This window comes from Propithecus coquereli, unplaced genomic scaffold (genome assembly GCF_000956105.1).
Source record: "Propithecus coquereli isolate 6110/MARCELLA unplaced genomic scaffold, Pcoq_1.0 Scaffold235, whole genome shotgun sequence".
NCBI classification, from domain to species: domain Eukaryota; kingdom Metazoa; phylum Chordata; class Mammalia; order Primates; family Indriidae; genus Propithecus; species Propithecus coquereli.
This window is the reverse complement of record NW_012147897.1, coordinates 5,634,057-5,642,760: the sequence shown is the minus strand read 5'-3', so window position 1 is coordinate 5,642,760 and position 8,704 is coordinate 5,634,057.

Here is an 8,704-nt window from a genome sequence, read left to right as displayed (position 1 = left end):
TGCCGTTAATTACATTCACAATGCAGTGCATCCCTGAGAGCCCAGGATTTTGGCCTCAGATAGAGCTGGATTCAATCCTGGTTCTTTCACCCCATAGCCTTGTGGACTTACTCATCTGGAAATTAGGGACTCTAGGGGCTGCCTGGATAGGCATTGTGAGGATTAAATGACGCACTGGGGGTGAGATGGCCTTGCAGACCGTGGCACCCTGTGTATATGCCACTGCTGTGTAGCATTATCAAGTCCCTGGCCCTCTCTGGTCTCAGCCCCTGGCTTTAACAAGGCAGAGTTGGATTAGATGACCCCAAAGGCCTAGGAGTGCTGCCATCCAGGGCTCACTGGTATGCAGCATTAAAAGTCCCGCCCTCACTGTGATGGTAGCTCCCAGGCCCACACCCACTCCTCTGAGAGCTTCTCCCACATCCCTGTGGCCCTGACAACCAGGGTGGACCATGTGACATGGCCACAGGCGACTGGATCTGAGACGATACGTGACTCAAGAGAACTTGGACCTGGGACGCTGGCCTGCTGATGTGTGGTCGGTGGTGTTGGGGAGGAAGCTGAGATGTGTGAGTTGTGCGTGGGGTTTATGCCTGGCTGGGGGCGGAGGTGGCAGTCACGGAGGACCCAGTTGGAACAGGTGGCAGGGCCAGATCCTGACATTCCAGGCCAAGGAGCTTGGACTTTATCCTGGGAGAAGCGAGAGCCCCGTCATGCTCAGGGCCTCATGGAGCCCCAGAGGGGCTGAGCTAAGGGAGGAGGACCGGCAGAGCGTGAGGGAATGAACAGGGGTCCCCAGGCCATGTGGCTTTGGGCTGGTCCGGGCCCCTTGCAGACCTCCAGTTTTCCCCTTCTGCTAGTGGGGTTGGACTCAGGGGCGCCCACAGCCCTTCAAGCACTGATTTTCCCTGGCACAGGGTGTGAGACCAGGGCTGGAGCAGGGAGGACAGAGGGAGGTCCAACTCGACTCTCTCCGTAACTGGAGCCGTTCGTGTCTGTGCATGCAAAGACTGTCCCCAGGGAGCAGCGGGATGCAGCTCCAGGTGTGCAGATGGAGTCTCCCCCAGGACAGCACAGCGGGCCGGAAACCCCAGGGTCCCCAGGGGCAGTGTGGGGGCCGTGGTGCCTCCAGGCGGAGGCCTTGTGCCAGGTCCATCGGAGACTTTCCTTTCAGTCTACAGAGCTGCAGAAAACACCCCAGACTGAGAGCCAGCTGGGCGACTCTCCTGTGCCACCAGCCAGCCTGAGGGCCAGGATCCCGTGTGGCTCCAGAAGACATGCTGGCTCTGTGCTGAGCGTGCCCTGCAGGTCCAGGGCTGGCCCACCTGCCCTGAGAGTCAGATGCCGGGCCTGCTCGGTGGGCCACGTGGGCCAGATCCCAGGCTGATAGTTGTTAGGAACGAATTCTGTTCCTGTGCCAGAATTTGCTAACTGTGACTTGAGGCAGTGACTTAACCCCTCTGGGTCTCCATTTCCACCTCTGTAAGTGGGGAATAACAATGTTGTCCCTTGTGGAGCTGCTGTGAGGTTTAAATGAGATGATGTGTATGTCATGTTGAGAGTGGCCTGGTGTGACCGGTGCTCTCAAAATGGCGGCCATCAGCCCAGCAACCCAGACTGGGGCCTCTGGAATCTGGAGGGTGCAGAGGACGATGGCTGGAAGCAAGGGGGCTGGAGAGATATGCAGGAGAGGTAGGGGCTCCCAGGAGGTCATGGGAGGATGCGGAGAAAGCACGCTCACTTGGGGTGAGGAGTCCCTTGCCTCCTGAACCCCTTCCCACTCCAGCTTCGGGCCCTGCCTGAGCTTCCCCCACTCCCCGTCCTGCGTGGGGCATGAGGAAGTCTGCCCTCCTCACAGCAGCACAGGCACCAAGGGGCAGAGAGGTAACCCCAGGCTCTGGGAGCAGGTTCCATCTCCATCACCTGCCCACGGTGCGGTCCTGGGCCTGTTCTCCTACCCGGCAAATGGGACTAATGCCATCTGCCTAATTCAGATGGGAATGGAAGCAGAGGAGGTGATGGAGGTGAAAGGCCCATGCACAGGGGAGGCGTTAGGGTCTGAGAGTCAGAGGTGGTGTCTTAGTCCCTCTGCGCTGCTACCACAGAGTCAGGGAAGACCCAGGTGGGCAAGCATCAGACACCGTCTCCACGTGAAGGAGCTGCAGGGTGTTAGGGGACAGTGATGAGGACAAGGCCCAGCCAGATGCTGGACTCAGCCCTAACAGGCCCCTTCCCCACCCCTCACTGCCTCTGGAGGCACGGACGCGTGTGGCCATCTCCGTTCAGATGGGTCATCCAGGGAACTGCCTGACAGTGCCCAGCAGAGCAGCCACAGAGCAGCCGCAGAACTGGGGACAGCTCTGCCAGATTTGCCCTCCCAGCCAAGTCACATGGCTCTGCCGGGGCCTCCCAGTGCTCAAACCGGTGGGGGGGCTCCAGAATCAGCTGGAGCTTCCATCACAGCCATTTCCTCAGGCCGGGTCCTCAGGGCGTGCTAGGCTCCTGCCTTCTCAACTCCTGAATCTGTCCCCTGGCCCCTTTTGCTCCCCATGGCTGGAGGGCCCATCGAGCTTCTATGGTGCCCTTGTGAAAGTTAGAAAAAGGTGCCTTGTCTGGGCAGACAGCCTCACACCATGATTTAATTTCCCACTCATCCCCTCAGCCAGTGCCCTTGTGCAGTGAACATCCTGCACAACGGGCCCTGCTCCCCTCCTCCCCTCTGGGCTCCAGCCAGATGGAATCCTTTAATACCCAGAAGGCACCAGGTGGCATCAAAGCTCCATGGTACTCGCCTCACAGTGCTCCTCCACTCTAGAAATGAGAGATATTACAGATCCCAGCAGTTTACACAGAATGTTCGTGGCCATTAGCTTGTAACATGACCATGAACTTCCTCACCACGGCCCTGTGAGGAAAACAGGGCATAAGTTTTATGTCTATGCCACTTACTTTGACATCTAGTAATATACTCTATGGCTGCTGGGTCTTACAAAGGACGGAAATGATGGGTAGATGGGTAAGTGAATGGATGGATACAATGGCGTCTTAGTCCATCTGGGCTGCTATAACAAAATACCATAGACTGGATGGCTTAAAAGTAACAGAAATTTATTGCTTAAGTGCCGCAGGCCGAGAAGTGCAAGACCAAGGCACTGACAGATTTGGCATGTGATGAGGGACCGCTTCCTGGTTCATAGACAGCCATCATTTTGCTGTGTCCTACATGGCAGAAGGCGTGAGGGAGCTCTCTGGGGTCTCTTTTACAAGGGCACTAATCCCATCATGAGGGCTCCACCCTCATGACCTAATCACTTCCCAGAGGCTCCACCGCCAAATGCCATCACACTGGCATGAATTCAGACCACAGCGGATGGGTATATGGGTGAGTGGGTGGATGACTTGGTGGGTGGGCAGGCTCAGATCTGGATGCAGGGCAGGAAAAATCGAAATGGGTTACAATCCGTGCAGCCCAGGGGCTTCTGGTCTGTGCAGTTGGGTGGCCCGAGGGTACAGAGACAGGCAGCCAGTGATCTCCGGGTGGGGGGTGGGGGGGCAAGAAGGGGATGAAGGGCCTCCACAAGGGAGCAGGGCATGATGGGAGGCAAGCAGCAGCTGCAGAAGCCTCCTTTCTACTTCTGGCCGATGAAGTGCTGCCCAGGATGATAAACCTGGCATCTGCCAGATACCCCAGGGCCTCACTTGCTCCAGCTGCCCACACCCACCCAGGAGGGCTCAGGCTGTGGGGAGTGGTGGTGGAGGGGTGAGTCAGGGCAGCCTGCCTGGAGGTGAGGCCTGGAATCCTCCGTCCTAGGGCCTGGACTTAGGTTTCTCAGTCCTCCAATTCCCGCGGCGGGGTAAGGAAGGGCTTTGGGGAGCAAGGGAGGACAGTCTGAACACCCTTAGCAAAGCATCTTCCTTCCAAGGGAGACACAGGAGGATGGGGTGGGGAGGTGAGAATGATGGAAGTGCTGGAGGACAGGAGGGGCTCTCAGTGAGGGGCTGCTCCCGCCCTGTCCCCTGCCCAGGCTGGATGTGAACCGCCTAAGCCTGTATGTCGGTGCGTGTGCATGTGTGTGTGTGCGCGTGCGCGTGTGCAATCATACCTGCCTCATAGGGTTGCTGCGAGGCTTAAACAAGTCAGCACGGTGAAAGGCTGGGCGCATTCTCTATGAACACTAGCAGACGTTGTAAAGGAGGGGCGTGTACCGGTCAAGAGCAGGGACTCTGCAGTCAGGCGGCTGAGTGTCAGCAATGACGGGTGCTGTGGGCTGCTGCAGGCCTGGGTCCAGTGTGTTTGATCCTCAGGCTTGACGTTTTCCATGTACCCTGGTCAGCCCTCTCCTCCCCTCAGCCTTGCCCCTCAGGCAAGATGGTACCCTCCTGGCTTCACAGGGAGCACGCCCGAACTTCCTGTCTCCCACACGCACCTGCATCTGTGCCCATTCTGCCTCCCATCCTCTTCCCGGCCTGTCCCAAGGAAGAGACTTCCTGCATCCCCTGCCTGGCACCTCTTCCCTCCCTCAGGCCCCTCTCCAGCCAGCACCTCCCCCGCTTGGTCCTCACCCCTCCCATGCCGATGGAAACACATCCCACCCCCTCAGCCTCCACCCCTACTCCCACCTCACTCCCCAGTCCCACCCCTCCACCCCCACTTGCTCCTGCCCCCCCCACTCCAGGCTCCCTGCCTCACCTCTGCCCCAGCTCAACAGTCTGCCTCCCTGACAGCCCGCCTCCCTGCCTCATGGACCCAATTCAATGCCTGATGGTGGCCTCTCTCCAGACAACCCTTGCCCTGGCTCTCTCCTGCCTCTTGGGCCACCAGAGCCACCTCTTCTGCCCAGACGGCTAGTGTCCCCACTCCATCCCCTACTCCTAGCTCTCTCACTCTGTCTGCTCCCTCTGATTCTCTCCCATGGGTCCAGCAGGCAAGTGCTGACGCCCATGGCACTGTGTCCGGCCAGGCCTGCTCTCCCGGGCTCTGTCCACCTGCATCCGGCTGCCCAGGGGCACGGCTGCTGTAGGGCGGGCAGGGTGTGAAGCCTGAGAGAGACGCAGATTCACAGAGAGTCTCTGCAGGTCTTCGTGGAACGCTGCCATTCCCATCTTGCGTCCCTCGTGGATAGGGGCTCTCTCCCTCACACCAGGAGAATCCCTACCTCTGCTCAGGAGAGAGCCCACCCTGGCTGCCCTCAGCCATCTGAGACTGGGAGGCAGAGCTGCTGCATGGGGTGGGCAGAGTTGGAAGTGCCACTTCACCCCTTCCAAGCCAGGTGGCCCTAGGCGAGTTCCTGCTACTTTCCAAACTCAGTTTCCTCAGCCCCACAGGCCCCTCCAGCCCTGATATTCCAGAGCCAGGGGCTGTGTGGGAAGCAGGAAGTCTGTGTTCCAGGCTTTTCTCTACCACCTGCTGTCTGTGTGGCTTTGGGAGACTCTCAGCCTCAGTTGCCTCAGTTTCCCTAGCTGAACAATGCCTGAGCTGGCCTTAGTGATCTAAGGGTCTGCACGGGTCCTGTCTTCTGTTTTGAATGTCACCTGGGCTGGGAATCTTGACCTCTTTCCCAACTGAAGCCAGCCTCAGACTGGCCATCCAAGAGTTGGGGCAAGAAGGGGAGGTGGGAACTGGTGAGGGGAGGGGGCGGCAAGGCTGGAGACTGACCCCGGGATGTGGACCCCAGCCTAGCCCCCCAGAGACAGCAACCCCTCCTGGTGTAGCATACAGGGCCACATTTACACCCATTGTCACAGAATTCCTTGTAGCTGGCTGGACAGGGGCCCCATTTTACAGACGGGAAGACCAAGGCCCCAGGGCAGGAAGGTCTGCCTAGGTTCACAGGGCTGGTCTGTGGCTTAGGTGGAACTCAGGAAACCTGTGGGAACTCCCTGGCCTCATGCCCCTTGCCATTGACTACAGCAGCCCACTCCCCACAGGATGGTCATTGGGGCCCATCCCTCATGGTGCAGAAGGGAAAACTGGGGCCCAGAATGGTGCAGGGCCGTGCATTCTCCCCATTGACCTCAGTTGCAGCTGCAGTGACAGCCCACAAACCCAATACATCTTCCCTAGCAGCCTTGCTTGCTGCCTAAAATCCCATCCCCAGAGCCCCCATATTTGGGTAAAGCATGTGTCCAGGGGCCCTTGTGCTCAGAGGGGCAGAAAGACAAGAATTACAGGCATGTGGTGTCCTCAGATTCCCAGAACAGCCAAGAAAGACGGAGCCTGGGGAACTGTAGGGGCCAGGGGCGAGACACTTGCTTGGTCCCACAGAGGGTTGGGGCCCAGTCAGGCAGCAGACCTAGGCCCTGCCTCCCAAACCCAAGCCACCTCCTCCCTTGGCCCCTCATGGGGCCTCCTGCTTAGACTGTGGCCCTGGAAGGAGGCGAGCGTGGAGCGGCAGGCCCAGTCCCCCTGGCTGGGACAGTGTGTGGGGTGCATGGGGGAACATCTGCCTCCCAACCCGGTCACCTTTCAAGAGGGTGCCTCGGGCTGTGGCGGATTAATGGTGCGGAGGCCACTCATTTCCTCTGGCCGGGAGACAGGCCGCACCACACAGCCCCCCATTGTTGGCCATCCTTATCTCGGGAAGTTCCGCCCGCACCATCCGGAAGAGGCAGCTAGGCCCCCTCGCCCTGGCCTCACCTTTCTTTGCCTCTTTGGAGGCTGGAGCACTCAGCAGGGCTCAGATCTTGCAGACTTTGGTCTGCCCACCCCCACCCCTCATGGGAAGCCTGGACTTTATCCTGAGGGCAACGGGGAGCCCAGGAGGGCGGAGCAGGGCAGGGCCTGGGACTCAGCCGGGCTTCAGAAGGGCGGCCCTAGGGGGTTCAAGGAGGAACTAGCAGGGGTGAGGCTGCAGGCAGGGAGGGTGGAGGGAGCCTGCTGCACCCAGAGGCCCTGCTGGGATAGGCAGGGCAGGGCAGAGCGCCACACTCCTCGGCCTAGAACCTCCCTTTGAGGAGTGCACATGGCCTCTGCTTTGGCACCCACACTAGGATGCAGTACAAGTACACAGAGCCCCTCCAGGAAGCCTTTTCTGATGTCCCCCCCAGCACCCCGCTAGTCTAGCCCCCTGTGCTTCACCCCACACTCCCTTTAGAGCCCTGAGCACCCTGTGTGGACACAGCTCTGTCTCCCCCATTAGACTGGACATGCCTTGAAGGTGGAGACCCCATGTCTCTAGGACTTGCCCCCCACCTTCAGCCTGGTGAGGAGATGGACCCGCCAAAGCTGGCTCCAGCCCAGCCTGGCCTCAGCCATGCCTCCTCCCCACAGGCCTGCCCTCTTACCCCGTGCTTTTGGCCAACCGTGTCCCTTTACCTGGAAGGCCCTTTCCACGCTTCCCTCTGGCCAAATCCTAGCCACTGGCTAAGGACTGCTCGGGTGCCACCACCCCCCGTGAAGCCCCTCAGGGCCCACCACCCAGGCTAAGGAGTTCAGCAAATGCCTCTCTCCTTTTTCCACCCGAGCAGCTCCAATCAATAAATAGATTAAAAGATTCCATAGCTTAAAAAGAAAGTTTAAAACCATGATATTTGTCCTTCCTAACCCTTAACAGATGAAGATAACTGCTATCTCCTGAGAAGCCTTAGGAAGAATAGATTTTCGTTTTAACAGAGGAAGCTGTTGACAGCTTTCAAGCAAAACAGGGAGTTTTCATTATTTCCCAGTGACCAAAACCCAACAGCTGTGGGCGGGCAGCCAGTGCCAGCTGGAGTGCAGCAAGGACCCTCGGGCGCATTTGCTCCTCTGTGGCATCTGCCCTGCAGAAGGAGTGCAGAGAGGGGAAGGGTCACTTCACTGAGACCCAACAGACGGGCACCAAGCCTGTGCCCCACCACACGGGTAAAGGTGGTCCCGGCTTACCTGACACCTCCGTGTCCTCATTTCCCCCTCACGACCTCCCTTTGGACAGCTACTTTCACACTCTCATCTTACAGATGAGGAAACTGTGGTTCTGAGAGCTTGAGTGACTTGTTCAAGGTCACCCAGCAGATGATGGAGGGGCTGGAAGTCAACTCTAGTCTTCCAGCTCAGCTCAAAGTTGGCCAGTGTCAAAGCCCTGCCGGAGGTCGCCCGAATCCAGGAACAAACGACCTTGTGTTTGTGGCTGGGGGTGTGGGAACCCCATTGCTCTAGGGAGATGCAGGGCAGAAGAAACCCACCATTGGGAATGGAGTTTAAGCGACTTTCAATTTCCTGGGCTGGGTCCCGAAGTTAATGATTGATCTGTAGTTCTGCATGCAGGCTGGTGAGCGCCACCAGGATGGAGGGTCTTGATTCCTGAGACTCTGCCCTGCGGGGATGCTTAGGGTGGGGGTCGGGGGTGGGGGCCAGTCTGGGCCAAGGTGGTGGCTCCATAAGGGCCACAGGGAACTGGCCTCAGTCACTAGAGCAGTGGTACCCACCCCCCAGCCAGGAGATGGGGGAGGTCAGGAAGGAGTGATAGAGGCAACGTGAGCCCCTTGGTGCCAGGCCCTGGGCATAGTGTGTCTGGAGCCATCCGGAGCCGTCTCCCCTCCTGATAGTGTAATCCCAGCCTGCGCCCAGCTCTGGCAGCCTTAACGTCAGGCCTCAGAGCCCTCCCCAGGCCAGTGGGGGCTGCCTAGCCACACACATCCAAAGGCATCATTTGAAGGTCAGGAGGCCAGAGAAGTGGCCACTGGTATAGTCTGGTGAGACGCAGTGTGGCCTATGCTGGGCAGTGGT